General features: G+C 42.4%; 1 long non-coding RNA gene across 1 annotated transcript; it reads right to left on the bottom strand.

Annotated features, from left to right (window-relative positions):
• Positions 1 to 3,029: 3,029 nt before the first annotated feature.
• On the bottom strand, positions 3,030 to 5,678 carry LOC143508916 (uncharacterized). The gene is made up of 3 exons (XR_013129534.1): positions 5,468 to 5,678; positions 4,376 to 4,628; positions 3,030 to 3,793 (listed from the first exon to the last, which is right to left on the bottom strand). It is a non-coding gene; the product is annotated as an uncharacterized LOC143508916 (long non-coding RNA).
• Between the last annotated feature and the right edge of the window lie 528 nt (positions 5,679 to 6,206).

The following is a 6,206-nucleotide window of genomic DNA, read 5'->3' as shown; positions in this document are numbered from 1 at the left end:
AGACACAAGTCCAAACATGCAGGCAGGAAGGCTTTCTACGCTGCACCATAGCAACAATTCTGCAAAAACGTGAATGTAGGCAAAACATACATAGTATATCGCTGCCCCCAGAACTGTATGATTATTCAAGCTATTAGAAATTCTTACTCATCGTAGTAATCAAGATATTTTACTGAATACATGTTTGAATAAAGTAATCTACCAATGCAGAATGATTTGACCTTGTAACATAATGATTAAAAGAATATGAGGATCAATATATATATATTTTATAATAAGAAAATTTAAAAGACTTTTCTATCTTGCTAATAGATATTACTGTTATTTTTGCAGTAAGAAAAAAATCAGTTTTAGTCAAAATAGTCAGTTTCAGTATACCAAAGCAAACTGGAAGTTAGAAAAAAAGATTGCAACACCAAACAGGTCATCCATGCTATTGTTATTAGGACTGTTGGTTCTAATGCCTCGTGACAGCAAGTTTGTCACTTCAAGTTCATGTTCCTTTTTTTCTTGCTGGTATACTCTGACCTTCTGTTCCATCATCGAAGCACGGATAGAGCAGAGCACAAATCATTTATACTCCATTTACTTTTACATAACAATAATCATGCCCATAAAATCATTCAGGGCTTTTCAATATTCATGTCAGTGTTTCATTAGGACCATTCATGAGACTCCTACTCATGAATGAGCCCGTCTAAAGTAGCCTATAATGGTTTCTGCAGGATCTTATTGCTTCAAAGTAAAGAGTAAAGACCAATATTTTAAATCTTCATAGTGCTTTCATGTCTCCTCTTTCATCTCTCTTCTTTCTCCTCACTCCTTCTCAATCTCCCTCCTTCTCTCTCTCTCTCTCTCTCTCTCTTATCCTCTAGCCTCACTGTCTCTGTCCGCAGCTCACATCTTTATTTCATTGCAATTTTCACACAGTCAGATTGAAATTGGGTGGGAGGTTTGGGGTGCTGGATAAGATGGAAGTGTCTGAGCAGAGATGAAAATAAAAGTCCATTTGGACCCACACCCAGTAGACACCGCCTCAAGAGTGCTGCTGCATGTTCAGCATCTCAACCAGCGGCCTGAGTCCGCAGAAAGGAGGCGGGAGATGCTGCTTCCTGTTCTCGAATTGCAAAATAAACAAAGCCCGAGATTTCGCTTTCACAGCGTAAATGTGGAACCTCCAGCGCGACCATCTGCACACCTTGTTTCCTGATGACTCAGAGCCCCAATCCGCAGCCAAGGCGGGCGACGCGGGCGACGCGGGCGACGCGGGCGATGCGGGCGATGCGGGCGATGCGGGCGGGCTCACAGAGCATGCACACGGAGCTTTCTGCTGCTGCTCAGAGGTGGGGACCTTTTTGATATGCACCCGAGGGCCAGATTAAGGGGACCCGCTCTCCTTCTCTCTCTGAATTATCCATCAATGAATCAGGTGCTCTCTGTGCTCTCTGGCCCCGTGCTGCTGATGCTGGCAAATTGCTGTGACAAAAGAGTGGTGGGCAGCTGTCAGGCGTGCGCTCTCATCACACAGCCCACTCAGGGGCGGCGGGACCAATCACGTCCCAGCTTCACCTGAACCAAGAGACCGGGTCAAAGCGGTCACATCTGCCCCCTCCTCTTCCCACCCCTGCCAACAGCCAGAAGAGAGGCATTTCCTGAAAGACACAGTTTTCTGTGTTTTGTAGGTGGAGTTTGGCGTGACCTCAGTGACAGGAGAGGAATATAGTGAGATCAGGAGATCAGCACCAACCTGGTCCAATCACACACAACTCAAACACACTCATCTGCAAAGGCCTTCAGATTCTAAATCAATACCAGCAGGGGCCACGCGTCTAAGCTATAGGATATTAAGCAGTGAAATGCGAGGATTTTGCCTGCATGTTTTGCACTGCCAGATAGCACTACTGAGATGATTGACAGTGCTTAAAAACCCCCCAGAAGAATTCTCAGCTCACCCAGGCACACAGAGAAGAATAGTAAACCGCTTCCCAAGGAAGAGCAAACGTGGGGAGCACATATCTGTGTAAGACGATGAAAAATTCAAAGAACGGAATCAGCCTTCTCTTACTGATCAGCGACTTCATTCTTCTCATTGGAAGGAGCATGACGGTGGGTCAGGGAGGATTACCTCAGACTGTCTGAGAAGGTTCAGAGAACACAGTCACTTCTCCAACAGACCGTCTTACATAACAACCCTCTTCCACAGAAAGTCAATGAGAGGAGGGGGGGGGGAAAAAGGACCATGAATAATTATGATTGTCCCAAGGCAATGGATGACCTTAGATTTATGACATCGCTATCATTCTAAGTCTAATTAGGAGATAAACGTTCACGACAGCAACTATGTAATCTATTTAGGCCCATATGCTTACAATAAATTAAAAGTCTCTGAATGGTTTCCTGTGAAAGCAGAAAAAAAACATCTGTTCTTTGAGAAGTGGCGCGGTGTGATAACAGTGTGCTCCCAGACTGCAGTATGCATTACATATAAAGACAGCTTGTGAAATATGTGGCCTCATTAGATGTCGCATTCCCTTTTGACAGGCTTGTTACAATATGGGGTGTCTTTTAGAATTTTTTTGTACAAGAACTAAATGTGAGATTAGAATACAGGCACGGAAACCCGCCTGCAAACCCAGCTATCTAGAATTATATCTAGAATTTTAAAGAACGTGGGAGGTAGAGCATAACCTCCCACCTTTAAGAGTTTAATGAGTTTTACATCTTTTTCCTCCATGGTAAACATTTTGAGCACACATATGGCTGCACATGCACTCCAGCCTCTGCATCATATGTTCTTGACATTCAAAAGAGCAAGAAGCAGTAGATGAAAAGATTTCATCCTTTTTCTTGGAAATGTGCAAATCTTGCCCAGACGCTCAATGTAGCCCAGACGCATTCTTAAGAATTTAGCAAAAAATCGCCAGCTTTGGGATTTAGTGACAGAACACAATTTATTTGTTCAATACACCAAAATTGGAATTGTTCTTCATCGACCTCACAGGAGGAAAGACCTTCACACAGATTATACATATATTATCTATCATTTATTGTTTGATTGTTTTGTTTTTTTTTTTGGGGGGGGGGTATTAAAAGGGGAAAAGGTATTACTTGTAGGTGAATGGTGAAGAAATAAATACAATATTCATATGCTGTGATGAGAACATGTAAACCAAAGATCATTATAAATCATAGCAATATATGACATATGACATAGGCAGTGATGTGGCTTCCAGTAGCAACAGTATCTTCCATCCTGTTCACTTATTGATTATAATTTTAACCCTGTGATCAGTATTCTGTGCCCAAATGCAGTTGGAAAGGAAAAGCCAAGCCCTGTTGTCAGCTCCCTGAGCAGGTCCCTGAGGTGTTTACTGTGCCGTTGAGTGGTGGCCTGTTAAAATCAAGCACTGGGATTCTGTGATTGTTCAACTTCAGGCACTCGTGCGTGTCTTACAGCTATGCCTGCCTGGGCAGAGCAGTCTTGAGTAGAACCTGAAGGCACACTGTGCAGAAAGGAACAGGAGGTTGCCATCTGTGTCAAGACCATCACGTTGTAGCATTTTCAGGTATTCAGCTTCCCCTATTTATATTCTAGATTTATTGTTAAATTCCCCTTTTTCATAATTGGTTTCCTCTGTAATGGAGTCGATTGTTGGTCATAATAAAGTCAGTGTGGAGTTTTAACAGTTAGATTCCAGAAGCTTGATGTCCTCTTTTGATCTTCGTTGTGTTTGGGTTCTTGGTTCTGTGTGGCGGTTATCGGGCCACAGAAAGGTCTGGGTTCAAGCAATCTCTGTGGAAACACATGAAAAGAACATCTCCAGAATGGACAGATGGCATGACAGGCTGCACAAATGAAAATCAAAGAAATGGAAAGCCAAAATGTTCGATTTCAGAAGTGAGAACATCATTAAAGTTCTTCAGTCACACATTCTCTTGCAAACCCTGCTGCTTGATTTAATTAAAGCAATCATTTGATATGTGCCTCAAATGTATACAATGAGCTCCACAAGATGAATCCCAGTCAGTAACCCCAACAAACACATTCGTTGTAACTGTTTGCAGTGTCAAGGTGGATGTGAAAGTGTAAATGTTGGAATCTAAATGGATTCCAAGAATGCTTCTCTTCTAACATACTGTGGCATCAAAGTGCAGCACAAAAAGCTACAGAAGCCCATGCTTCATTAACAGATCTGAACATGCAGCTCCGACTTAATGGATAGGAGTCAACATGCTATTGTCACTGCTTATATGACCTTTAAATACCATTATAATTACTATAATTAGAATAACTTAAAATTAGATGTTTAAATAAATGGATTTTTTAATGAAAATGGCTTATTATAAAGGCTTTTTTCACTGTTGCAAAACTTACATGTCCACATGCGTATACACATGCCACACATGGCGATGACGTTGGCGATGCTGAGTGCCCGCCCACATTCTGGGCTCATCACACAGTTCCTTGTCTTCCTGCAGCACTGCATGCAGCCGTTTGACCTCGGCTCAGATGACTTCTTATCGGCGGGGTGGCTTGCGGCCACATTGTTCGTTTGCTGCTGCGTAATGATGTCTGGGCAGCCCGGCTTCGTGAACTCCTCCTCCATGGCCTGTCTCTAAGCGCAGACCTGCGAGAGAGTTGAAGATAAACGGGGAGTGATAGACAGTGATGGACTGACCCATGCGTGAGGGGAACCAATCGATAGTAATTATATTCCAGCATCTGAGACCTTCCTTTCATTGTCATTAATTGATATGGAAATTGGCCGATACTGTATGGATCATTGAGCTGCTATCTGCACACTGCTGACATGCATTGCTCCTTGGCAAATGGCCAAAGGAATGTTCCGGATGTTTTGAACCTTCAAGGGCAATTAGACTCATGCCTGACCGGCTCGGTGGCTATGCGGAACGGACGCAGCGGTTCTAAGAGACGCGTTGCCTCCTTGAACACTTTCGTCTCCTTTTCATTTCATGACTCACAAGTCACAACACGCGTAACCATTAAAAACAGAATGATACAGCACGAATAGAATCACTGTCACCTATTGCACCTCTTTGGATCAGAGTCATTAACTTTTAGCTCTTGGCTAACAACTTTATTATCATAGCACTGCAGGGGTTGGAGGTGGGAGACGCTTTCATCAGACTGAGCATTTCTGAGTTACTAGCACATGTCACTTGCTTTTGCAGTCTCTCAGAGCACTGAAGGACAGAAGAGAACACGTCAGAATCAAATTACTGAGTATTCAAAGTGCACTTTGAATTGAATATACTCGTATTTAATACAACTTGTTAAAAAGGCTTTTTGGTTTTTTTTTTTCACTTTTATGTTACCATGGTGTTTTATGTATTTGTTTTTAAAGAAACCTAATTAGCTAAAATTAAAATCCTCGATCACACCGCTGTCTCAAAAAGACCATGGGCCACAAGAACAGTCAACACTCATCAAATGCTTCTTATTTACCTCTCGAGCTTCTGCGCTGTCGTAGTCTTTTTCACCCTTCAAAATGCTCTCCAGATAAGCCCGCGAAAGACATACACTCCTCTTCAGTGTCCCTAGATGTTCCTACCTTTCTGCCTTAAAGAGTAAACAGTGCTAAACTTTAGGACAGTGGATGTTTTGCTCAGAGAACAGAGTTAAAAACTATTGTCTGATTTGATATTCGGCTGTGGGCTGGTACACATTCCTAAGGGTGTGCATACAGGTTTTTCTAGCACATTCCCTGTGAGCAGGGACATTTCTCAGGGCCTTGTAATCAAAGAAACTCTTCTATTTTTTTATGAGTATATAAATACTTTCACCATTTGTGTTGTATCCAATGCAATTTCACAGATTTTGAGCAGAGGAAATATTTCCAAGGTGTACAAAAGTAATTAATCAGATGAACTGCCAGAGAATGTATAAACGATACGCAACGTATTTCAGTGGGAAACGTGTCCAGAGAGAGTGTTCACTGTATGGACGAAAAAGCAATGAAAGTCCTTTCAGTTGTGGTATATGCAAAGCTTCTGGGATATCACACTCAGATGTTCGCAGAATTTAGGACTGTGGCAACAGAGACAGTTGAGAGATGCACACCCATCTGGTTTGACAGCTTCCAGAAATGTCAGCGCTTCCTGCCTTTTCGATGTAAACCACATGTCTAAAAAAAGGCATCTTTACAGCAGACTCTACTAAGAGGCTACTCCCATCATATACACAT

The sequence above is a fragment of the Brachyhypopomus gauderio genome, chromosome 2 (genome assembly GCF_052324685.1).
Source record: "Brachyhypopomus gauderio isolate BG-103 chromosome 2, BGAUD_0.2, whole genome shotgun sequence".
NCBI lineage: Eukaryota > Metazoa > Chordata > Actinopteri > Gymnotiformes > Hypopomidae > Brachyhypopomus > Brachyhypopomus gauderio.
The sequence above is the reverse complement of the archived record's forward strand: the minus strand, read 5'-3'. Positions and strand labels throughout refer to the sequence as shown.